This window comes from Ambystoma mexicanum, chromosome 1p (assembly GCF_040938575.1).
Source record: "Ambystoma mexicanum isolate Mex_15411 chromosome 1p, UKY_AmexF1_1, whole genome shotgun sequence".
In the NCBI taxonomy this organism is placed as follows: domain Eukaryota; kingdom Metazoa; phylum Chordata; class Amphibia; order Caudata; family Ambystomatidae; genus Ambystoma; species Ambystoma mexicanum.
In genome coordinates this window covers 1347216514-1347243586 of record NC_090921.1, presented here as the reverse complement: position 1 = coordinate 1347243586, position 27073 = coordinate 1347216514, and the positions used below count along the sequence as shown (strand labels likewise).

At 50.3% G+C, this 27073-nt stretch overlaps 1 protein-coding gene across 1 annotated transcript in view; it reads right to left on the bottom strand.

Moving 5' to 3' along the window:
* RASIP1 (Ras interacting protein 1) overlaps nt 1-27073 on the bottom strand; it is a 263056-nt gene that overhangs the window by 66712 nt on the left and 169271 nt on the right. The window lies entirely within an intron of this gene.

Sequence of the window (27073 nt, the reverse complement as noted above, 5' to 3'; positions counted from 1 at the left end):
AGGAAGCAGAAGCTTCCTAGTTGCTCAAGAAGAAAATTCACAACCCCCAGACCCAAGAACAGGCCCTCTTACTGGCAGTGGCGTCGCAAGGGGGGGCCCTCCTATGAAATCCTATGTCCCCTCCTGTGCCCCCCCTACCTCAGCTGAGCTACTTTCTCCGCACTGTCTGCAGTGCTGTGCCCGCCAGCACAGCACACACTCAGGGCCACAATCAATGCTGCCGAACAACACTGCAGCCAAGAACAGCCCCTCCAATCAGAATGTAGTGCACGAAACTGCTAATGATGGGTCATTAGTGACTTAATGGTTTAGTGCCTACATTCTGATGGGAGGGGAGGTACACAAAAGGGGTGTGGTAGTTGGTGTGCACAAAAGATTCTCTGCAATAGTGCTTCTGACATCACTCATTGCCCTTTTATAGGCAGCCCCTCTACTTTTGCCTGTGGTCCCCTCTGTGCCCCTACTAAATTTTATTCCTGGCTGACTGCCACTGCGTACTAGACAATGTTATCCCAAGTATACAGGGCTGGTCTTCCCAAAGAGTAGTTGCCACCACCGTCCACAGCAATTGCTGCAGTTCCTCGCCTACCCTTTAGCATTACATCAGATACAACAAAATACGTGCCTACACTCACTAAAATGCTGCCCTCACACGCCGGCAACAGCGCAGTGGGCAAGGGTAAGTGCTTCTGTCTTAAATAGATCCATCCAAGCGCTGAGCTACAAGAGTGCAATCAGATTAAGATTGTGTGAATGGACATGGGGTGGGCACAGAGCCATAAACATGCGTAATACTCAGATCGCTCAGGCATTTTGGGGACCTCTTATCTTGAGAGTTACAAGATAAAGGCACAAAGAGAAAGAGTATTCTAAAGCATCAGCAAGTGAAGTCCAAGTTGGGGATTGGAAGATTATTAAAGTCGTGTACTAGTCAGGTTTGCCTACACTATTTGACAGTGCAATCGCTGTTTGTCTCTCTGGAGGATAGCTGAGGGCCAACGTGCTCGTCTTGGAAGCCAGACGACATGGAGCACCACAGGTTCGATCCCGCAAGTCCGCGCTTAGAAACCTCTGGGTAGTAATCGCGTTTTATATAACCTATCATATCATTCCACTAGTTAAAGATAGCAAAGTTAATCATTTCAGTGGACTGCCAAGTGCTGCCAAGTGCCAAGTGCTGCATCGAATGTCTAAGATCAGTAATAGAGGGAGGCAGGGACGTCATTTCAACAAAATGCCAGGGGTAGCGGAAGTGACATCACATGATCCTTCACCTCTGATGACATCAGAGGAGAAATATCAATTTGTACATCAGTCTGGTCCCACCTACAGAGATGCTAGGCAGACAGACGCGTGCTTCTGCCCTGCTGGTGGTCATCAGTGAGTTGTGGCTTTGCTGCTGTGCCTTTCTAGACACAGAGAGCAAGGTGTTCATGTGGGATTACCCTTCAAAATTAACTTGAACATTTTAAGTGGTCCAAATTTGCCAAAATTGTGGGAGCTCCTCGACTGAGAACAAACAGTTAAATAACCTATTCTCTGGGGTGGATCCCACTCAGGGGGGTTTAAAAACACATTTGAGCTGACAGTACTTTTCGCAGGGGAGAAATATCTTTTTGCATAATAGCCTGATCCTAGCCCAGAAGGACAATCCAGGGTATGCAGTCTTTATATCGAATATTTTATAAAGAATGAACATATATCGCTAACAATTCTCCTCTTTACAAGAGAGCCCAGCAACCCCAAACATGTCTTTCTATCTTGACGGGCATCATCAGAGATTTAATTTTATTGACTTTATTTAGACACCTGGTATAAAATACAACACAGTTCCGCTCACACGCATGAGAGCCATACCCCGTATTGTTGCAGTGGTGTTAACACATGCCTTTCTCGCGAGTCCATAGGAATGAGAGATTGTGGTCGCCAGACCCCTTTGTCCAGCTGCTTCCTAATGATCCGAGTCAACGCTCTCTGTGTTGCCTCTCCTTGGCTGCAGTAACTAGGCACGATAGTACATCCACGTATGTTTGGGCTGATTGTCATCCAGTTGAAGGGAGGCGTACACATCTTCCTTTTCATTGGCCCATGTCATCATAGTGAGCCAGTTCTTGAGGGCCAGCTGCGCTTTTTGCTTCCATCCAAACAGTTTTGCTCTAGTTGCGAGGCGGAAGCCAATGTGGAGAAATCTGCACATTAGGTCTCCCACTTTGCTGTAGCAACCCAGCAGGCCCACCTGGGGTCCACAGGGATATCTATATCTAACATTTGGGACAACTCCATGCATACGCTTGACCAAAATTGCTTTAGTCGTGGGTGTGACCAGAACATATTATACATACATATGATCTGGCTCCATTAACTTACAACTTGGGCAGTCCAGCTCGTTCACGCCTCTAAGCGTATATACAATACTGAGGGTGTGTACTTGTGCAAAATCTAAAACCTTATTAGTCAGAATTTGGAGTTGTACGACTCCTCTGTGGTCGGTGTGCATGCTCTGTACCACGGTATCCGGTCATTGCATCGACAACCAAAGCAGCAAAAAAAAAGCATCTAAAAAAAAGCATCTAATGCATTTTTTTAGATGGTAAAGGGTTTACTTTAATAAAAATGGGTTTTAAAGGTTAAAAAAGCTGGGGGATCCCCCATTAAAACAAACAAATAAAAAAAACGCATTAGATGTTTTTTTTTATAGATGGTATGGCATTAGATGCTTTGGCTGTCGACGGAATGACTATAAACCTCCATGCATAGCTTCGCCCCATTGTTTCCGACTTCTAGTGGGGCCAAACTTGGCCCTTCCACCTGTATTAGCCTCGCCAGGGGCATCCACGTTTGTCCGGTACCCCGTATCTCCTTGTCATAGCTGGAACCGAGAAGTATTTAATCTCCGTTTCCTCTAGTCAATGGAACTTCTCCAATTTTGTTTTTATCTCCCATAGCATGCTCACATCATGTTGCTGGGTTAGTTGTCGCTCTAGTTCCTTTAGTCTTGCTTCATATTCTGCTAGCTCCCTGCAGATAACCCAAAGGACCCCAAACTCTGTGCTCATTTCCACCCCCTTTATATATGCCTTAAACACCGACCAAAGCATGCCCATAATGTCCACTAATGCCATGTTTGTATCAAAATAGGTATGTATGTGTTCAAGAAAATTGGTTGCAAAGGCCTTGTCGAGCAACACCAGCAGCTTGAATTTCCGTAAAAGCCTATTCTGGGCATCTATGCACGGACTGACTGTGAGCATAATAGGCAAGTGGTCGGAGAGTGTCCGCGGCAGCATGTCGCAGTTACGAATCTTCCTCATCAAATAGTCAGACACTAGCAAGTAGTCTAAGTGCAAAGACATATCGTGGACTGAGGAGTAAAAGAATAGTCACGCTCAGGCCATGTATACATCTCCACACATCGATCCAGTTCCTTTCCGCCATCCCAGGATCACTCAGGCAGAGCCAATAAGGGCCCTAGCTGTTGCACTGGACCGGTCAAGGCCTACATTAAGTATTGTATTTATATCTCCGCCCCATTTCAACGGGATGTCTGGCTATTCATCACACTTCTTGAAAAGGGAGCCATAGAAGCCTGAGTGATCTATATTAGGACTGTACATGCTAATAACCAGGACTGCCACCCCATTCAGCATTTCATGCACTACCACGTATCAGCCTTTGGGGTCACTTAGTGATGTAAGCAACTGAAACCCCACCGCCCTGTGGAACAATGTCAGGTTCCCTCTAGACCGTGTGGAGTAGTCTATGTAGTATTGATGTGCTTCCCAAAGGAAAGGACTCATTCACCGCCCTAATACCGTTTGTCCCCAGCAGCAACAACCCTTGGACTTTGTGCCTTTTGAACACACGCTTACAGATTTCTAGCCTTCACCAGGTTATTTAACCTTCGTACATTACAGCTCATGAACACAACATTGGCTGGACTTGCTATTCTGCTATCCCGCATTGTCTCCACCCAAGAACAACAGGCAGTTGTCTGTGATCTCATGTGTGCAGCAGCTTCTTCGTATACAAACATTTGCAAATAACCAAGTATTTTTAAACCAATTCACCCGTTCCACCCTTGTCCCTACCCCCAAGCTCATTGCATCCCCAACATATGCAATGTACCCCATGAACAACTCAACTTCATGCCGTACCACCATCCAGCGATCTTGCAGCTAGAGAGGCGCTCAGAGAAGACTGCTACTGCACCATTCCCTGAAAGGATCTCATTGAGCAGTACTTCCATCCCGGCACCAGAACCAACATAAAGTAAGCATTCCTGTCCCGTGGCTCCCTCATCCCCCAACACCACAACTTCCCCTTCTAGTTGGCCTGCGGCACAGGGACGGCTTTTTTCTATAAATGTAACTGCTTCCTCATGTTCAGTAAAAGAATATGTTTGCTCTTGGTACTGGAAGCGCATCCTAGCCGGCATCAGCACTGAGTACTTGATTTGACTTTCACGCAAGAGTATCTTCACTCCTGTAGATGTTGTGTGCTCCTTTTGGACAGCAATTTAGAAGTTTGGATACAAGAATATTCTACTGTCCTCGAAACAAAGATCCCCATTCTCCCTAGCGTATTTCAGCAGCAAGCCCCTGTCACGATAGTTCAGTAATCTGGCGATTATTGGTCTGGGACACACCCCGTGCTTAGGCACTGGTGCCAGCGAGTGATGCCAGCGCTCCACCATGAAGTGTGGAGATAGAACAAGATTGTCTAGGGCCCTTTTCAAAATCTCTTCCACCAATCTTTCCATTCTGCCTCGCTCACTGTTCTCTAGCACCTCCACTATGTGGATGTTGTTTCTTCGGGATCTCGGCTCAAGGTCATCACACTAGGACTGCACTGACTTGAGTTCCTTGTGTACGTATGCAAGCTCTGACCTCACAGTTGAATGATTACCTTTCGATCTGCCAATCCTTTCCTCCGCCTCAGTGATGTAAGCACTTTCTTTCTCCTGCTTTGCATTTAATGTGCTGAGATTGGAGGTGATGCTGTCCAGTTTCGTATTGACTGAGGCAAAATCCTCATGCATGCTCTGAAGCACCTACCTCATATCAGGTGCTGCGTCATCCTCTGAGGATGGAGCCGGATCCAAAGGGGTTGAGGGCGCCAGTGTGGGTGTCTGAGTTCTAGGCACTGACCGGTAAAGCCGTCCAGACTGCCCTGCCATTTGCTGCTGTTCTGGACTATAATGCCAGTATGCACTCGCCCTTCAGATCAAAAGGACTCACCATCAACCAGCAACCTCAGTGCTGCAGTATGCTTATTTGCTTTGTTGGCCAGTCACTTTACTGCTGCATATGGCTCAAGGTACCCACTGTTTACTGTCCGATATCAGGGAACACTTAGAAATAGCACCAGCTGTAAGTTCCAATGGCGGCCTGGGCAACTACCACCTCAACAGTGCTATAAGTCAGTGTCAGTGACCCCTCTGCCCATCTGAGCTGAACGGCACTCACTTTGTGCACCCCCAGGCCTCAAATAACGCTGTCCACTCCTGCTTCCAGCCCAAGCCGTGGCATCCCAGGGCTCACTCCCACCGCCCCACCTTACCAAATAGGGGGAGCAAGGTGTTAGACGAGGGTACGTGTGGTCCTGGGAAGGCGCCACCACTAGCCAGCCCGTTCTCCACTGACCTCAGATCATCGACCATCTGGGGGTGGCAAGCACCGCAGCCACCAGTCCACCGCCACTCAGACCGGGCATGGGGCTGCACCCAAGCTCACCACACACTCAGGTCTTCACAGGAGATGGGGGCCCGCCTGTATACTAGAACAGGTCCTAAACCCACTCGCGGCATCTGCTGCCGCCAGTTGCAGTGTGGCTCCATCGCAGTGCTCGCTCCTCAGCACCACCGCAATGCATCCGATCCAGATTCTGCTGTGCCGTCCCAAGCACGGGCGCTCACTGTGCCAGCCGAATTCAGGCGCTGACCTGCTCTTTCATGAAGGATTAAGTTGGCGTGGTGCAGAGCTGCATGGTTACATGGGTGCCATGCTTGTCGCGCAACAGCGCCCCCCTTCATCAGTGATTTGCCGCTGAGGTGGAGCATCTCTTCGGGTGCAGAAAAGGCACAGTGAGCTAATAAATGATTGTAGAACCTCCTGAAATGGCACCATCCCATAAAACGTTTAACCGTGTTCCTTCTCAAGAAAGGGGCTTTCAGATTTTGGCTAACTTTTCTGCAGATTCCTATTCTTTTTTTATATGGTCCCAGATGAAAGCTCCCACACTGCTGAGTGCACATAAAAAGCATGCTGAAGAAGCTTATAATAAAAGGTAAACCCACATAAAAGTTTAATGCCTACAAAAAAAGATATTTTCATCAAACCAACATTTGGAGTTGAGTTAAGGGCCTACATTTGAAGAAGCAAAGGTGTATCTCACAGACGTTGGTGTGCAGGTATGCACAATTGTTATATTCATGCATTGTTATCATCATGTTTATATTCATGATTTTTTTTTTAATTATTTGATCTGTGAAAACCTGTGTTTGGTCCTATCACAGTGTGGCAACATTTCAACCCAGCCTAATGAGCTGGATAACAATTGTAATTATCAATATTTCAATCTAGGCCTCAACAACCCTAAAGATAAAGCACCCCTAGCCCTAGCCAAAGATCTCAAAGACCTTGGCTTCTCACAAAAAGTCACAAGCCTGACTCACAATAACGGCCGCACCCTCGACTGGGTGGCAGACCTCAACTACTCCTCCACCATCATTACATTACATCCAATTCACAGTTCCCACCGACCCCACTACCAAAGTACTCTCCTATGATCCTCCAGCCATGGTCAGAAGCTCCAAAAAATTAACCAAGGATAACCTTCTCCCCTACCAGGACGTCCCAGAACTTAAACCTCCTTTTGCAAGCGACCCCAGCTCGCTCGCCGACATCTACTCCCACACCCTCACCAGAGCCACTGACGCCATAGCCCCATTCAAAGCTTAAAAGGAAATAAATTCTATGCACACTAATTCCTGGTTCACAGAAGACCTACTAGCCCTTTGCACCTACTGACTCCACACTGAAAGAATTTAAAAGGCTTTCCTCGCAATACAAAAAAGCTATTTTCACAGCCAAGTCGAACTCTTTCAACCACTGCATCGCAAATGCTAACTCCAAATCAAAGGAAATGTTCTCTATCTTTATAGACCTCATCACGCCCTCCATTAGCCCCGATGAAATTATTAAAGACCAAGCCTGGTGCTCCAGCATACAAGCAACCATGCTTAACAAAATTAAACTTCTCCAAGACAAAATTCAATCTCAACATAAAGCACTCCCCAAATCTGCCCATCAGGCGGCGCCCAGCACCGCCCCTCACAGACCGCCCACCCCCCTCTTCGCCTTCAGAGACGTCATAGAACCTGAAGTCATAAACAGACTCCAACATCTCAAACCATCCGTGTGCAAAGGGGACACCTGCCCCCCTAACATTATCAAGGAATGCGCCGAGTCCCTGGCTCCTATCATCACAGCTTTCATCAATGCCTCTTTTACCACAGCTATGGTCCCATCCAACCTAAAAGATGCCTGGGTCCGCCCCCTCCTAAAAAAACCTTCTCTGGATCCCACCTTCCCAATAACTACCGCCCCATCAACACCGTCCCCTTCCTTCTCAAGATCCTAGATAAAGCAGCCCACAACCAGATCCATCAATTCATGGCGTCCAACGCCATCCTGGGCAAGAGGCAATCAGGTTTCCGCAAAGGCCATGGCACTGAAACCACCCTCCTTCACCTCCAAAATCAAATAACTGAGATAATAGACACAGGCAAACCAGCCCTTCTGCTGTTGCTGAACCTCTCAGCAGCGTTTGACCTTGTGGATCAGAAAATCTTTACGTCCCATCTCACCAATACAGCTCACTTCTCCAAACAAGCCTCCTGGATTACTTCATTCTTAGAAGGCAGAGCCATGATGGTCTTCTCGGATTTGGCTGACGCCGCTCCTACCACAATCCTTTGCAGAGTCCCCGGACTCCTGCACAGCCCCTACACTCTATAACCTGTTCACAAAACCACTCTTCGACAAATTGGACTCACTCTGCATAGCTTACACCAACTATGCCGGCGATATGCAAGTCCTCCTCCCCCTCACCGGATCCTTTGAACAAGACTCAGCAGCCCTCCTCCAAATTTACAGCACCATTCAAGCCTGGATGGCTGCCAATGGGCTCTGCCTCAGTGGAGATACAACTGAGATCATCCTCTTAGGCCCTAGAAAAGTTGTATACTAATTGACCTTTTCACAATTGACCTCGGGAGAATTTACCTAATTTAGAAGGTCAATATTAGGACATATATGCGGGGATAAACCCCCCGCACACCCCCCACCCAATCCAAAAAACCCTGCAACCCCCCACCCAATCTCCTTATATTATTTATAATCCAAAACCAACCCAATACATATATAAAATAACTGAAATAATATAAAGGTCAATTGTGCAGAAGGTCAATTAGGAGCACTATAAATAGGTCAATTGTGCAAAAGGTCAATTGTAAAAGGTCAATTTGGGTAATACCCCTAAAAAAACCCTGGCCAAACTCAACCAGAAATACAGCAACTTCTCCGGTGGTCGGTCAAAAGGCCGAAAAAAAAATCTCGAATAACAAAAATCTCAAAAAAAAGGCCGAAAAAAAAATATCGAATTTTTTATATTTTTATATTTTTTTTTTTATATATATATATATGTATTTTTTGGGTCAGGTAAGTAAAAAAAGGGTTAAAATAAAAAAAATAGAAAAAAGGGGGGTTGGGGGAACCCCCCCATTTAAAAAAAAAAAAGTCATTAAAAAAAATTCGATATTTTTTTTTTCGGCCTTTTTTTTCGAGATTTTTTTTTCGAGATTTTTAAGTTCGGTATTATCACTATAAACCAACTTCTCCATCGACAACACCACTATCCCTGTCTCCTCATCGGTGAAGACCCTCAGAGTCTACTTAGACTCTTCCCTGTCTATGACACGACAGGGCAGTGCTATTGCCTCCGCCTCCTCCCACACCACAAAACTAATTACTGCCATTAAACCTTTCCTATCCAACCAAAACTGCCTCTCCAACGCTCGAGCCACTATCGGAGCTAAATTAGACTATTGCTATGCTCTCCTAGCAGGCATGTCTGCAAAAAATCTAAATAGGCTCCAAATAGTGCAAAACAAGGTGCTTAGAGCAGCCCTTAGCATCCCTAAAAGAGACCACAAAACGCAGGCCAGACGGTCCGCCCTCTAGCTCCCTGTAAAAGAGAGAATCACATTCAAGACCCTCACCCTAACGCAAAAATGCCTTAGCCTCTCCGCCCGCCCTACCTGTCTGAAACCATCACCAGAGAGTCCTCTGCGCGCTACAAAATAAGCCAGTACGCTAACCAACTCTGCATCCCACCTATCAAAAGAGCCAAAGCAGGGGAGATCGGTTTTCCCCACATAGCTCCCAAACTCTGGACCGACCTACCCAAATCTCTAAGGGCTGAGACCTCCCTCACGGCCTTCCACAAAGGCCTCAAAACCACACTCTTCAACTAACACACACACCCACTCCCCCCTTCCCACCCCTGCTTCTCTGCATACCCCTGTACCTCTTCATAATCATGTTGTGACCACTCTGCTTCACCTCCTGTAACTAAGCATTTCTGCAACCAACAACGATTTCTCACTGTCTGTAACAGCGCCACAATGCCTCTGGACTGTTGTGCGCTTTATAAATGTTAATAAATAAATAAAACCTCAAATTAAAGAGGGAACATCCTTGAGAGAACAAACCAGTTGTTGGAATACTCCTCAATGTCCAGGCAGTTGCTTAAGGTTTTATAAAGCATCAATTGACTCCTTTAATGAAGAGGGTCCACTCATTTTGCAATTGACTGGTCTTGAGCTTTTGTGGAGATTTCCCCAGTCCTACAGGAGGACAGAACATCAGGTTCCTCGCTGATAATCAAACTAAGGTGCAGTCTACTGGTGATAGTCTTATATGCAGCCATAATTGTGAAGAGGCCTGAAGAGATACATGTATGTTAATGGGAAAGAGTATTTGTACTATTTCAGTGCTCACAAATTGTGTACTGGTGCTGCTTCAGCATACAAATGCAGGAATTGTAATAATGGGTGTTCATGTGGTATTGGACGATCGGACCGAAAAAAAAGGTCCGACCGTACAATCCGACTGAAAAATGCTACCACCAAAGGTTCAAACACCAAAAGGTCAAACCTTTGGTGGTAGCATGGTAGGTAAGTAAAACAAAAAAAAAAAAAGACTGCGGGGGCTGTGGGGGTGTCCCCCGCAACACCCCTCTCACTATACTGTGTGGTATAGTGAGCGGGGTGTTGCAGGGGACACCCCCCCAGCACACCCACGAAAAAAAGAAAAATAAATGGGGGCTGCAGGGGTGTCCCCCGCAACACCCCGCTCACTATACTTTACAGTATAGTGAGCGGGGATTGCGGGTGTTGCAGGGGACACCCCTGCAGCCCCCGTAGTATGTGTGTTCGCATGAGAAAGGTGCAAACTTTTAGTAGTTCGCACCTTTCTCATGCGAACTTTCCGGCCCGGCAAAATAAGCTGCGGTCGGATCACTTAGTTGATGTGCGTAACCAGGCTCTGGCACTGTTACACATCTCCATATGCTACTCTGCCTGCTATTTGTTGTCGGATATTATACTGCTGTTATACAGAGATAAAGTAGTGCCTTCTGTACTCCTAGTCCATAGTCCCCTTTTCTCAATACTTAGGGGTGTCTGTCCCACGGGACACGACTGGAACTCTTGTTGCACAGCACAAATAGTGTAATTCCCCTCTCAGTAAATGTGTGTTGCACAATAAAGCATCACAGCGTGGGTGTGGCTAACCCCTCTCCCCGACTACCTGCAAAACCCATCAGTCCTTGGAGCTACTAGAGGGGTTACCTGACTACTATCCAACTTATAGGGGGACAGTGGGCAGGGAGTATGGTGAAAAGGGGACTATGGGCTAGGAGTACAGAAGTCACTATTGTAAGTTAATTTTTACTTACTCCTATGGCCCATCCCCTTTCCTCCATAGATACTTATGGGTGATTAAAAAGCACTAATCAGGCAAGGGAGGCAGGAAACGACTCTTACGCAAACACTTTTTGTAGGATTGTCGCCCACAACTTGCAGCTGTGTCCATGCAGTAATGCTTGCAAAAAGCAAACAAGAAAGACCAGATAGATGCCTTACTAATAACATGCATGGGGTCATTTCTTTGAAACACAATAGCAGTAGCTTTAGCTCTAACTGCGTGCACATGCAAGCCCTAAGGCACATGCAAGCCCTACGGCACATGCAAGCCCTAAGGCACATGCAAGCCCTAAGGCACATGCAAGCCCTAAGGCACAGATTTCTTTTGAGGCTTGTAGCCTGTACAGTACAAGAGAGGATCCATCGGGCGATAATAGCCATAGATGCCTGAAAACCGGGCTCCTGCCTGCCAAAGATTACAGACTGTCATCTCTTCTGAAGGACCCAGGACAGTCTCAGTAAAGCTTGAGAGCACACCAAACTTCCAGCGAATGCAACATTCTCTCTCTTTTGGTTTGAGAAGGAACAAATATAGCAAGTGCAATCTCCTGATTTAAGTGATAGCCCGAGACTATTTTAGGTAAAAATGGAGGATGTGTTCTAAGAACAACTTTATCTTTATGAAAATCTGTATACGGTTCTGATGTTGATAGGGCCTGGATTTCCCTGATTCTTCTAGCCGAAGTAACTGCAACGAAGAAGGCTGTTTCCTAGGATACCAGTGTTATGTCTGACATTGACATGTGTTCTAACAGCTTATGAGATAATGCAGCCAAGACTAAGATTCCCCAACGGATGACGTTTCGACACCAGTAGGTTTAGTCGAAGAAGGCCCTCAAAATGCCTCTTAGTAATAGGATCTGAAGTTGAAATTGCAAGCTCTGGGTAGCTGACATAAGCATCAATAGTGGATAAATATGCTAGACAAGATTGAATTTTAATCTTCGAAGGCGCTAAGTAAGAAAGGAAAGACAGAACGTTGCCTTAAGAAGAATGTAGAGGATCAAAAAGATGTTCTATCTTCCAGAAACAAAAACTAGTCTGCTAGTCTGCTTGCTTTTATACTGTGATCTCATAGAGGGCTTCCTAGCTGATTGCATTACCAGCATATTCTGTTCGGAAAGCCCCAAGTGAGTGAAGTCTAGCTTTTCAGGTACCAGGCTGTTAAATTCATCGATGAACCCCCCCACCCCTGTTGAGTGAGAAGATCCTGAGATGCTGGAAGAAGCAAGGGAGCTCATAAGTATGGAGGAAATGGGACAGGACTTAGGAGTATGTCAAGTATAGGGTTTCAACAAATAACATGGGATATTCAAGCTATCTGCTGATCTTGATGGCCTCGAGGTGTTTATCCTGATATAAAACATCATATTTGACCACAGCATTAAATGGTAACCAAGATCATGAAAATCAAATTGACAGCAAATTGAAGGCCCTTTGAGCATTCAAAGATAATTAGAAGCTCAACAGCCAAGATTCAAGTCAGATAAGCTCTAGTCGAGTGCAGTGTAAAACCTTGTATGGCAATTAATCCAACATTTCAGGTAATAACATACAGATATGAACTTTTTAAAGATAAAAAGTGGATATTAGCAGTAATGCCCAGGATTGCTGTAGTCCAGGGACATTTGTGGACGAGAAAACTCAATCTTTGGTTGAAAAAGAGGCTATCTTGCAGGAATGTGTGTGATTTACTCTATTAGATTATACAGTCTGAAAGGTGGGGGAATGGGTTCTCATTTCAGTGCTAGAAAATGTTGTCTCCCAATTGCTACCTTTCCTCTCTGTGAGGGAACAAAAACATTTCAGCGCTATTCTTACAGAGAGGGAAATCAAAGAAGTAATTAAAAAATGACATGATAGAGGACAAGCCAATGGCTGGAATAACTTGAGGTATGTAAAAAGTTTCAGAAATGTACAATACGCAGAATGATAAAGGTTATCAATAAAAAATTGATGGGCCTGGACACAATCTTTACAGAACAGGGAAACATTGTGGTTTTTCCCATATTGCCCTGTCTGTCTGCCTAATTGCAATAAAAATGTAAAAATGTACCACAGCACAACTAATTATATAGAGAAAGTAAAAAATTCAAAAGTATTGCATAATTCAAAAATTAAGTAACTAAAGGTGCAGGTGAGGAAAAAAAGCAACTCTGGCACACAAATTGCAAATAGAACCTCCACAAAAATGAAGTGCCGTAAGTTAAAGGACGCTCCCGTCCATTGCACACTACCCAATATTGGAATAACCAACCAATAGATAAAAAGGCTGTGGAAATGAGTAAACAATTCAAGAATTGATGCAGAAAGATCATGTAAAAAATTAAACATATTCCAAAATCTGAAAAATCATTTAATAAAACCTATTATATTCAAGATGAGCTCAACGCATTTCAGGAATGTATTCCTTCATTGGGAGCAGTACATAATTTCAATAGTCCATGTTTTACTCTACAAATAAGAGGTCATTCCGAGTATGGCGGTAGCCATGGAGCAATTAGCTCCATGGCTGCCTCCCATACCGGTACCTAGTCCGGTGTTGTTCAATGGGGACTTACCAGTCCATTCCGACCCTGGAGGGACCGGTAAGTCCCCATTGAACAAACCAATCCCCATTCCCATTTGAGCCCCCATAGGGCTCAATGGGAATGGGGAGGGTGCAAATAACAGGCTCGCGAATGGCAAGCCCGTTATTACGGTTCCCGCTAAGGGACCTCGGAATTGGGTAGTAGGGGATTACCGGCACCGGTCTCCTTACCGGTGCCGGTAATCCCTTACCGCCCACCTCGGAATGACCCCCAATAAATTGAGGAATAACAAATGAACATGTTAATCCAACAAGTTGTATATCAGACACTCGTGTGGTTATCTTAATTAATATACCTTATATTAAGGGGAAAACCCTTCTGTATCATAAATCTGTATGAGGAATTAGTTGAAAGCACTATCATCCAAAGACGAAATGTAGAATCTAGATAATAAACAAGTAACAATGTGATTTAAATAACGGTTTTAAGTGGTGGCGAGGACATCAGTTAATAGTGGAACTGTCAACCACGCTTACCTCTAGCAAAAAACAGTCTGAGAATCAAAGACCAAAATGGGTAAATCACACAGTTAACCTGAAATCTCACAATTTATCAGGAAGTTTCAAAATGATCCCCAGGAATCCATGACCTATGCAAGCAACACATTACTGCAAGGATAGGTAGGTGAGAATGTGTGTAAATAGTGGGATTATCAAACACACTTCCCACTAACAAAAGTAATCCAGGGCTCACAATTCAACCCAAGTAAATAAATAGTGTGATTTGAAAGGCATATTTGAACTAAAGTATAGTTTAAAACACTACACAGGAGTTCTTATCGAGGTAAAGTGATAGAGCCTGACAGGCAAGTGCTGCTGACCAGAGACGATATCAATGTTAAAAGAGGATTGTGTTCAACTGAAACTTAAGGCAGAACCATTTAATCCAAGATGGCCACTTTAAATGTTAAATCGTTTCATCCCGTAGAACGTGATGACGCAATAACGCTATTGGTAAAGCTGAAGGAATAATATCAACACTGCGTGAATGCTGAAGTCTAATCAATTCAATGTTTTTAAATAAAAGTGCATGACGTCCATCAAAATAATGGCAAAAGACTCTGAACAAGATAAACCAAATAGTAAGGAAATTAACATTCGACTCGAAGTCTTCTCGGTTGCTTTAAAATCTTGCTAACATTTAGCAAAGGAGTGTGTTCTGATTCCTTGTGTAAAGTATTTTGGAAACACTTAGCTCTTGATAGAGTGGGTGGCTGCTGTACCTCCTTTTAAGTTGTGGCTCATTCCTGTCGTGTTAGCGACATCGAGAGAGGCAAAAGATTTGGCATGAAAATAATGACTGCAATGAAAGTGCAGATAGAGGAAGGCTGGTATACGAGCAAGGGGGCACAGCCTGCAGGTAACCTTTGGCCGTGTATACTATCAGAAATCGCAGGAAAAAAGGGGTGGACTCTGGCTGCCTCTTCCTCTGAGACACTAACAGGTGTCGCACTGGCATACATGAAACCAAGTCTGCACTGGTAGGACTTGTATTTCTTATAGTAGAACCCAACAACAATTTTTCACAGGTGCTAAAACTTCTTTATTTAACACACACCAAATTTTTTATAATAGACAAACTAAAAGTCCACTTTCACAAATTGCATTTCCATTATATTGTATCGGCATATAATGTCAACAACACATGATTGATAATACAACAAGGTTATCAAGTGCAATATTACTACTCATGCACTGAAAAAGAGTCGACACTCAAATGTGTTTCCAGCTATGTAACAACACAGGTGTTGATGGTGGGTTTGTTCTATAGCTTTCTTCAGGACTGTAAAATGAGAAGGAATCTAGTAGTCTTTCGTGTGTTGCTCAGAACAAACTGTGGATAAGGAACAAGAAAGGAACGTGTGTTGTTTAAAAGGTTCTACTAAATAAGTAACTAAAATGCATGATGCAGTGCTCAGACATACCTGTCTTCAACAGTATTTTGTCTCAGGGCAAAATGATGCGTAGTAATATTGCACTTGATAACCTTGTTGTATTATCAATCATGTGTTGTTGACATTATATGCCGATACAATATAATGGAAATGCAATTTGTGAAAGTGGACTTTTAGTTTGTCTATCTATTATAAAAAATTTGGCGTGTGTTAAATAAAGAAGTTTTAGCACCTGTGAAAAATTGTTGTTGGGTTCTACTATAAGAAATACAAGTCCTACCAGTGCAGACTTGGTTTCATGTATGCCAGTGCGACACCTGTTAGTGTCTCAGAGGAAGAGGCAGCCAGAGTCCACCCCTTTTTTCCTGCAGTATAAATTCGTCCTCCAGACTCAGACCTCTCTATAAAACACAAAGAGGACCCCCCTTTTCCCTTTCTTAAAAACCTACTATCAGAAACCGGGCATGGGACTGATTGACACTACAGGACAAGGAGCTCAAGGATAAGGGGTTTATTACAATGTTGGGGAAAGTTGGAAAAACGTCGACCTATTTCTTTTTTTTTTTGCATTTGGTTTAAAATATAAACCATACAGATATTTATCAAACCGTGTAAAACAAAACATAACATGAAATATTGAATAAAAGTTAAATGAAAAGAAAAAACAAATGTTAAAAAAACAGAAGAAAAAAAATCACTCATCTTCAGAGGGGTCATGGCCCCCGGCCCCCACTATTGACAATTTCAAAAGAAAAAAAAAGATTAACAGTTCCGAGAGGCACCAAACAATAGCTGGCTAAAGATCTTGCTTTTCATCCATTAACAAGAATACTTCCTTCAGAAATGTTAATAACGCCAGTGTTAGTGAGACTTGCTCCCCTTGAAGTATAACAGACCAACATTCTGTGGTGCTCAATGTTGTAAAACGCCCACCTAATTATCAGGATGAGTCTCTGGGCCTCATTACGACCTGTGCGGTAATGGTTGCCGCCAGTATTTTACCGATTCCGCAATGCAGAATGGCGGAATTACCGCCCCATTCCAAGGTTGGCGGGGCGGTAATTCCCCATTCCCATTTTTGCCCCCATAGGGCTCAATGGAAATAGGGAAGGCGGTAGTTACGGTACCGCAAATTGCAGTACCGTTATTACCTCCAAGGTCCCTTTGCAGGTCCAATCCTTAACGGCTGGTAAAACCAGCCGTTAAGGTAGGGACCCGCAAAGGGACCTCGTAATTAGGCGGTAAGGGGTTAACGGCGCCGCCACCTTTTACGGTTCCGTTAACCCCTTACCGCCTGGGTTGTAATGAGGCCCCCCTGTCATTCATAACAAACCAAGGGGCAGATTCTTAAAAATTAGCGCAAAAGCGCAGAGGATGCACTTTTTTAATTTGTGATCATTGCTGAAATGGTTAGGTACCTTATTCTTATAAGTGACCTGCGCATTTCGGGGGAGGGGCTGGACAGTAGCAAAAATGCACCTTTCAGCACTCTTGCATACATGAATATTGGGAACGCCCCTGACACTAATTGCTGGGAGTGCATTTTCCCAGATAGGGACCCTTAAAAGGCCTACCTCTGTGAAATGATTGGGGGGAAACATATGTCCATTCAAGTGTGACAGCCTTGGTTTAAGCGTGGCTGTCACATTTAAAGGAAAAATCATGAGAGGGTCAGAAACGGACCTCACATTATTTGTGCCTTCCCCTGCACCTGTTCCCAACAGCCGCAGGGGAATGACCCTCATTTCTGCACATTTAGACGTGGCCGCTTTTGTGAATTCTGATGCGATTTTAAATGCGCTGAAACGCGCCCTTATTTGCGCAAATGCGGGGATCGTATGTGAATGAGTACATCTAAGAAGCGTTCCTTCAGATGCCCTTCGAGAATTGGGCTTCTCCTTTTTGTGGGCGCAGGTAATGAGATGCGCTATCTCATCACTTGCACCAAGAAAATTATTTGAGAATCTGGAACTAAATGTTCAAGGTTAGTTCAAAATTCCAAAAGGATTTTCACCAACTTTAAGTATGCCCCAGGATCCTCTTCCGGGGAGTGTTTTGCCAAAAAAGTGTCTGTTAGCTCTCTGCCTTCGTGGGGTGCTGCGTGCCTCCCCTCTACTGAGCACCTCAGGCTTTTGGATTTCCGTATGCTTCTTCTGTGCTATGTCTGGGTCTCTCTCTCTCTCTCTCTCTCTCTCTCTTTCTCTCTTTGTTCACTGTCACTTCTTCTCCCTCTCTTGATGCTTTAAACAATGCTCTAGTCTCCCGATGCCTGGTACGCACCCTCTCCTGAGCAACTTGCAGACTACTCAGACTATCCAGACAATGGGGCCATGGCAGATGCTTCAGCAGGTTCCAGAGGCCTCTAAATGCGGGCTACGAGGGGATAGTATTATGTGAGGATGGCCAACTATACTGTTCCTGTTGTTCTTCATATGGGTTACGCAGACTTGTATTCCTCGCCCTCTGCTCCTACAGACCTCCTGACACCTCTCCTACTTCCTGGTCGTCTCCCTTACTCTATTTCCCTTATCAACTCCTCACAAAAAGAATCTTCTAATCTCTCTATTCTCACCTTCCTCCTATATCTCTCAACTGAGGTTAGTCTCCCTTAATTTTTAACCTTTTTAGACCTCGCTCTCTCCCCAACATACTCTCCCAAACAAGACATCTGCCTCTGCCTCTCCCTCTGTCCTGACATTCCTATTTTTGCCACTCCCCTTCTTGCTATCTTTCTCACTTCTGACTTCCTGTTTCCTTTCAAGCTCCTTCTCCCTTTCGGGATTAGTTTCCACCTCTTTCTGGTTCCTTCCAATACAGTTAGTCACCTGCCCCCCACTTTTATCTCCTTCTTTCACCTCCTAGCCTGCTCCAGCTCCTCTCCAGCCAACATCTGAGCTCTTGCTCCAATATTGCTTGATACTCACTGTTGTTGAAGCCAACAGTCTTTTATGTTATGTAATGAGCACTGGTCATGCAGCTGTACCGGGCAGAACAGAACCGCAGCCAAGATTAGTGATGTGTCATGGCCGGACTGGGAGAAGCCATGATAGATTGGTAGACATTGAAAAAGACCAGAAGGCTGCATTGTTTTGACGTTAATCTCTGCTCGAGACATAGGTACGCCCAGCTATGTATACTAAGAGACACGTCGCATAAGAAGCCGTGGCATCCTTTCCTAAGAGCCAGTAAAGTGTTCATATGAATTCTAGTCACCAGCCCGTAGCTTGTAACGTATGATGCAGCAATTCACCGCATGTGGAGACTTTGTCACATGGGTAAGGAGAATGGAATTATGCAGGCATAATGTGGTATTGTTAAGCCATGCCTCTCAAAGTCGTAGCTAGTTCTATTAGGAAGTGAATTGTTGTATAATAAGTGACATACAGGGTAATTCATAGAATTTCGCAGAAAAGTGTCGCAAGCGGCTGGCGCAGAGTGTCCGCGTGCGATTGACTGCGCCAGGCACGTGCGCTAAAACCGATTTCCGCGCACAGCGTATTCATGGATTTCAGGCTCCCAAACCAGCTGTGGCGCAGAGTATCGCAGCGACCCTGCAGCAGCGCCAGTAACGCCCCCAAGAACGCCCTCGCGCAAGGAAAAGCCATCAAAATCGCTAAATCATCGCAAAGGGCAGCGCTAACCCTGGACCAGTCCACAGGGCTGCCAAACAAGGAACGCAAAGCGGGTAACGTGCATATCAGGGGTACGCGTGAAGTTTTACACGCGATTAGCCAGGGCACGTGTATCACAGGGGTACGCAGGAATTATCACACGCGATTTGGCTGGGTACGTATATTACAGGGGTGCGCGGGAATTATCACACGCGATTTGGCTGGGTACGTGTATTCCAGGGGTGCGCGGGAATTATCACACGCGATTTGGCTGGGTACGTGTATTCCAGGGGTGCGCGGGAATTATCACACGCGATTTGGCTGGGTAGGTGTATTACAGGGGTACACGGGAAGTTCTACACGCGATTCGGCTGGGTACGTGTATTACAGGGGTGCGCGGGAATTCTCACATGCGATTTGGCCAGGTACGTGTATTACAGGGGTGCGTGGGAATTATCACACGCGATTTGGCTTGGTACGTGTATTACAGGGGTGCGTGGGAAGTTGTACACGCGATTGGCCAGGGTACGTGTATTACAGGGGTATGTGGGAATTATCACACGCGATTTGGCTGGGTACGTGTATTACAGGGGTACACGGGAAGTTCTACACGCGATTCGGCTGGGTACGTGTATTACAGGGGTGCGCGGGAATTCTCACATGCGATTTGGCCAGGTACGTGTATTACAGGGGTGCGTGGGAATTATCACACGCGATTTGGCTTGGTACGTGTATTACAGGGGTGCGTGGGAAGTTCTACACGCGATTGGCCAGGGTACGTGTATTACAGGGGTATGTGGGAATGATCACACGCGATTTGGCTGGGTACGTGTATTACAGGGGTACACGGGAAGTTCTACACGCGATTCGGCTGGGTACGTGTATTACAGGGGTGCGCGGGAATTCTCACATGCGATTTGGCCAGGTACGTGTATTACAGGGGTGTGCGGGAATTATCACACGCAATTAGGCTGGGTGGGTCCTCACAGGTGTTCCCTGTACACCCTCCACAGCCCCTGCAGGCAGCCCACAAAACAGGGGACTACCCTGCACACCTGCTCATGTCCCCCTGCACCCCCACCCCCCAGCCACCAGGGTCACCCTCCACCAGGCCCCCACTCATGTCACCCACCACCCCCACCCCCCAGCCACCAGGGTCACCCTCCACCAGGCCCCCACTCATGTCTCCCACCACCCCCACCCCCCAGCAGTGCAGGGGCAGCCTCCACCAGGCCCCCACTCATGTCACCCACCACCCCCACCCCCCAGCCACCAGGGTCACCCTCCACCAGGCCCCCACTCATGTCACCCACCACCCCCACCCCCCAGCCACCAGGGGCAGCCTCCACCAGGCCCCCACTCATGTCTCCCACCACCCCCACCCCCCAGCAGTGCAGGGGCACCCTCCACCAGGCCCCCACTCATGTCTACCACCACCCCCACCCCCCCGCCACCAGGGGCACCCTCCACCAGGCCCCCACTCATGTCTCCCACCACCCCCACCCCCCAGCCACCAGGGTCACCCTCCACCAGGCCCCCACTCATGTCTCCCACCACCCCCACACCCCAGCAGTGCAGGGTCACCCTCCACCAGGCCCCCACTCATGTCTCCCACCACCCCCACCCCCCAGCAGTGCAGGGGCAGCCTCCACCAGGCCCCCACTCATGTCACCCACCACCCCCACCCCCCAGCCACCAGGGGCAGCCTCCACCAGGCCCCCACTCATGTCTCCCACCACCCCCACCCCCCAGCAGTGCAGGGGCAGCCTCCACCAGGCCCCCACTCATGTCTCCCACCACCCCCACCCCCCAGCCACCAGGGTCACCCTCCACCAGGCCCCCACTCATGTCTCCCACCACCCCCACCCCCCAGCCACCAGGGTCACCCTCCACCAGGCCCCCACTCATGTCTCCCACCACCCCCACACCCCAGCAGTGCAGGGTCACCCTCCACCAGGCCCCCACTCATGTCTCCCACCACCCCCACCCCCCAGCAGTGCAGGGGCAGCCTCCACCAGGCCCCCACTCATGTCACCCACCACCCCCACCCCCCAGCCACCAGGGGCAGCCTCCACCAGGCCCCCACTCATGTCTCCCACCACCCCCACCCCCCAGCAGTGCAGGGGCAGCCTCCACCAGGCCCCCACTCATGTCTCCCACCACCCCCACCCCCCAGCCACCAGGGTCACCCTCCACCAGGCCCCCACTCATGTCACCCACCACCCCCACCCCCCAGCCACCAGGGTCACCCTCCACCAGGCCCCCACTCATGTCTCCCACCACCCCCACCCCCCAGCAGTGCAGGGGCAGCCTCCACCAGGCCCCCACTCATGTCACCCACCACCCCCACCCCCCAGCCACCAGGGTCACCCTCCACCAGGCCCCCACTCATGTCACCCACCACCCCCACCCCCCAGCCACCAGGGTCACCCTCCACCAGGCCCCCACTCATGTCTCCCACCACCCCCACCCCCCAGCAGTGCAGGGTCACCCTCCACCAGGCCCCCACTCATGTCACCCACCACCCCCACCCCCCAGCCACCAGGGTCACCCTCCACCAGGCCCCCACTCATGTCACCCACCACCCCCACCCCCCAGCCACCAGGGTCACCCTCCACCAGGCCCCCACTCATGTCTCCCACCACCCCCACCCCCCAGCAGTGCAGGGGCAGCCTCCACCAGGCCCCCACTCATGTCACCCACCACCCCCACCCCCCAGCCACCAGGGTCACCCTCCACCAGGCCCCCACTCATGTCACCCACCACCCCCACCCCCCAGCCACCAGGGTCACCCTCCACCAGGCCCCCACTCATGTCTCCCACCACCCCCACCCCCCAGCCACCAGGGTCACCCTCCACCAGGCCCCCACTCATGTCTCCCACCACCCCCACCCCCCAGCAGTGCAGGGGCAGCCTCCACCAGGCCCCCACTCATGTCCCCTATCACCCCCACCCCCCCGCCACCAGGGGCACCCTCCACCAGGCCCCCACTCATGTCTCCCACCACCCCCACCCCCCAGCAGTGCAGGGGCAGCCTCCACCAGGCCCCCACTCATGTCCCCTATCACCCCCACCCCCCCGCCACCAGGGGCACCCTCCACCAGGCCCCCACTCATGTCTCCCACCACCCCCACCCCCAGCCACCAGGGTCACCCTCCACCAGGCCCCCTCTCATGTCACCCACCACCCCCACCCCCCAGCCACCAGGGTCACCCTCCACCAGGCCCCCACTCATGTCTCCCACCACCCCCACCCCCCAGCCACCAGGGTCACCCTCCACCAGGCCCCCACTCATGTCTCCCACCACCCCCACCCCCCAGCCACCAGGGTCACCCTCCACCAGGCCCCCACTCATGTCTCCCACCACCCCCACCCCCCAGCCACCAGGGTCACCCTCCACCAGGCCCCCACTCATGTCTCCCACCACCCCCACCCCCCAGCCACCAGGGTCACCCTCCACCAGGCCCCCACTCATGTCAACCACCACCCCCACCCCCCAGCAGTGCAGGGGCAGCCTCCACCAGGCCCCCACTCATGTCCCCTATCACCCCCACCCCCCCGCCACCAGGGGCACCCTCCACCAGGCCCCCACTCATGTCTCCCACCACCCCCACCCCCCAGCAGTGCAGGGGCAGCCTCCACCAGGCCCCCACTCATGTCCCCTATCACCCCCACCCCCCCGCCACCAGGGGCACCCTCCACCAGGCCCCCACTCATGTCTCCCACCACCCCCACCCCCCAGCCACCAGGGTCACCCTCCACCAGGCCCCCGCTCAGGTCACCCACCACCCCCACCCCCCAGCCACCAGGGTCACCCTCCACCAGGCCCCCACTCATGTCTCCCACCACCCCCACCCCCCAGCCACCAGGGTCACCCTCCACCAGGCCCCCACTCATGTCTCCCACCACCCCCACCCCCCAGCCACCAGGGTCACCCTCCACCAGGCCCCCACTCATGTCTCCCACCACCCCCACCCCCCAGCAGTGCAGGGGCAGCCTCCACCAGGCCCCCACTCATGTCTCCCACCACCCCCACCCCCCAGCAGTGCAGGGGCAGCCTCCACCAGGCCCCCACTCATGTCACCCACCACCCCCACCCCCCAGCCACCAGGGTCACCCTCCACCAGGCCCCCACTCATGTCACCCACCACCCCCACCCCCCAGCCACCAGGGTCACCCTCCACCAGGCCCCCACTCATGTCTCCCACCACCCCCACCCCCCAGCCACCAGGGTCACCCTCCACCAGGCCCCCACTCATGTCTCCCACCACCCCCACCCCCCAGCAGTGCAGGGGCAGCCTCCACCAGGCCCCCACTCATGTCTCCCACCACCCCCACCCCCCAGCAGTGCAGGGGCAGCCTCCACCAGGCCCCCACTCATGTCTCCCACCACCCCCACCCCCCAGCCACCAGGGTCACCCTCCACCAGGCCCCCACTCATGTCACCCACCACCCCCACCCCCCAGCCACCAGGGTCACCCTCCACCAGGCCCCCACTCATGTCTCCCACCACCCCCACCCCCCAGCAGTGCAGGGGCAGCCTCCACCAGGCCCCCACTCATGTCACCCACCACCCCCACCCCCCAGCCACCAGGGTCACCCTCCACCAGGCCCCCACTCATGTCACCCACCACCCCCACCCCCCAGCCACCAGGGGCACCCTCCACCAGGCCCCCACTCATGTCTCCCACCACCCCCACCCCCCTGCCACCATGTGCAGCCCCCACCAGGTCCTCACAATGTGCGTAATGGTCAGCCTCCACAGCCAAAAAGCACTACCAAGTAACCCATTCACCCACATGGAAATGGAAATCACATGTTACACCCCCAATGTTCATGAAGCAAATGAACCCATGTCCGTCACACACATATTTTCCAATTGAATGGGAAAACACACAACATGACATGCATGAAACCAATGAGATGAAACCACACAGTGAACAATGTAAAAAAAAATGTATTAGAAAAAAATACGAATGCTAAAGAAAGAAAACTAACTACAATGTAAATGTGAAAAAAGAAGCTGCATGTCCGCATAAAAACACAAAACTAGAAAATCTAATCCAAAAAATTTTGTCCAAAGTCAAATGTCAAAACTCTCCGTGCAACAAAGAACTATGTACAAAAATAACAAGGGTCCATCATCACAACAGAACTAAGGAAACCTCCTAAAAAACCTACCTAAATATCAACTATATACAAAAAGTGGAGCAGTGTCCGTCGACTCCAAATCATAAGAAAAAACAAAGGAAACCTAAAACTAAAGAACTATATACAAAGGCGGCGGGCAAGTCCAGCGGCTCACTCTGTGGTGTTCCGGGCCAGGGCATCATCGAACTCCTGTTCGATGTCCCGGAGGCGGTCCAGTTCCATGGCCCCGAGGGTCCGCAGGGACGATGCCGTGTCCTCCTCCAACCCCCTGCGGATAGCCTCGAGGCACTCGGCCCGCCTCAGGGCCCTCCGCATGGAGTTCTCCGCCCTGACCATTGTGAGCCGCGCCTCTTCCGCCCGCCGCCGCTCCGCACCTATGGCGTGGCCCAACCGCTGCCACACGGAAGACACTCTCTGTCCTGGGTCCTCCTGCCCTCCGGCCGATGCCTGCCCCTCCGATGTCGAAGGCCCCGAGCCTTCATGGCTCCCACCATCTTGCTGCTGCTGCTGCTCTGCCTCTGCCCGTGCACTGCCTCCTGCTGCCTGCACATCCTCCGCCGGCTGGGGTGCACCTGTTGATGTGGCCACCCCTGCTGGACGTCCGACTCCCGACTGTGGCAGGGATGCCTCCTCCACCAGCCTGGCCGCACTGTCAGAGGCAGCTCCACAGGGCACCCAGGTGACTGATGGGTGGGAAGATGGCACAGAGGACGACTGGCGCGTAGGGGGTCCAGTTGAGGAGGGGGTCGGAACAAGCCCCATCAGACGGAGGAATCCGGTCTGGGTGACCTGTCCCAGCAGGCTGACGTGGTCAACGAGCCATTCGAGATGACGTGCAGTCTCTCCATGAAAAGACTGCAGGTCACCTCGCATGGCCCGTTGACGCAACGCCACACCAGCCAGGACAGGCTCAACCCGGACCTGGATAGCCACGTCCGCAGGCAGAGGAAGGCCAGTTGACGTCAGCTCATCCCCTGCCTGAAAACGGGTCTGGACGTAGGCATCCCTGCTGGTGCAAGATGATGCAGGGACAGGATCGGGGACAGGATTGCACACAGGCACCTCCGCGGCCGCCTGTGCTGCCTCCTGTCCCTGGTCCTGGACTGCACCACTAGCACCAGTGGGATCCCCACCTCCAGACCCCGTCTCTGGTGCTTGCACGGCCTCCTCCTCCACCAGACCCCCCACCAACCTGGATGACTCCGTGCCATCTTCCCCTGTTGGGCCCTGTGGGGTCCCAGCTGCCCCTTCTGCTGCCGAGGAGTCCAACTGCAACCTCCGCCTCTTGGACCTCCCCCCGGCAGCTGCGGCCTGGGACGCGGCACCGGACTCCTCACTCCCCGACGAGATGACAACACGGGAGGGGAGCCGGGCCTTGCGTCTCCGGCTGGCGGTCGGATCCCCGCCGCTGTGCTCCACAGCACCTTCTCCGCCCTCTTCATCAGTTGACGCTGCAGACAGGGAGAAACAAAACACAGGCATCAGGGCACTGTACAATGGACACATACACGCATGACAGTTGCACATGAGTGGCATTGGCAAACCTCAGACATGTCATCACAATCCCCAACACACATGTCATTGCAACTGGCACACATGAGCCATACCACAGCCATATCGCAACTGCCACCACCATCCCTACACATACAACAGCATCAGCAGCCAAAGGGGAGCCATACATCACATGCAACACAGGAAGTGCACCACACATGTACACACACCACCACACTTGCATGCATGTCTACACCTCTGCCAAGTGTCGCACTGTTCAGACGGGCATCCATGTCACATCTGCCAATCAGGCTTCCACATACCGCTGTCACATGCATCCATGTAGCATCACTGTTGCACCTTTGACAAATACACACACATGCACATGTACACAGTGCTCATACATGCAGCCGAAAACAACATACATGCCTGACATCACGGACATGTCTACTTACATACACATTCATCCAAACATGTGTGCACGCACAACTGCATTTGCCATGCAAGCCCACACACACAAGCACCATCCATGTCTCACACATTACAGCCCTCGCATGTGTCAGCCCCACGGCCCTGTACACCCCCACCCATACTCCACCCCATACAAACAGATGTGCAACCGGCACAATGGGGAATGATCACCACACGCCCTGCTCACAACCAGGATGCATGTACACTCACCGCTCGACTCCAGACGGCTCTGCTTCTCTAGGACCTGGACGTGGAGCGCTGGGGATATGCGTTCCAGGACCCCCATCTGTTCTTCCGACAAGTGGCCCCGGCGCCCCTTGGCATCCGCTGCCTTCAAGAGGCGCCGGGCCTTGTTCAGGGTCCTGGACCTGAAGTCCTCCCAGCGCTTCCTGACATGTTGTAAGTCCCGGACTGCCACCCCCTCCGCGTTGATGGCAGTCACGATGTCAGTCCAGATCCGAGTCCGTCCTTCCTTGTCGGCGCGGGAACTTCCAAAGAGGGCATCATACTGCCCCAGGACTTGCTCCACCAGGACACCAACTTCGGTGGCACTGAAGCTGGTGCCCCTCTGCCTCTCTGGCCGGGGGTTGTCAGTGGTCGCAGATGGTGTTAGCCCCGACATGACAACCCCAGAGGCAGGAGTGGGTGGGCAACTGGGTCCTGGGGCTGGGCTGTGGAGCGATGGAATTCCAGTCGGGAGTCTTCTGTTCCAGCAGGGGTGGTCACAGCAACAGCACCCCTGGCTGATGTGCAGGCAGCAAATGGCAGTGCACGTGGGCAGCAGGCAGTCAGGCAGCAGCAGATAGCAGGTGGGAGC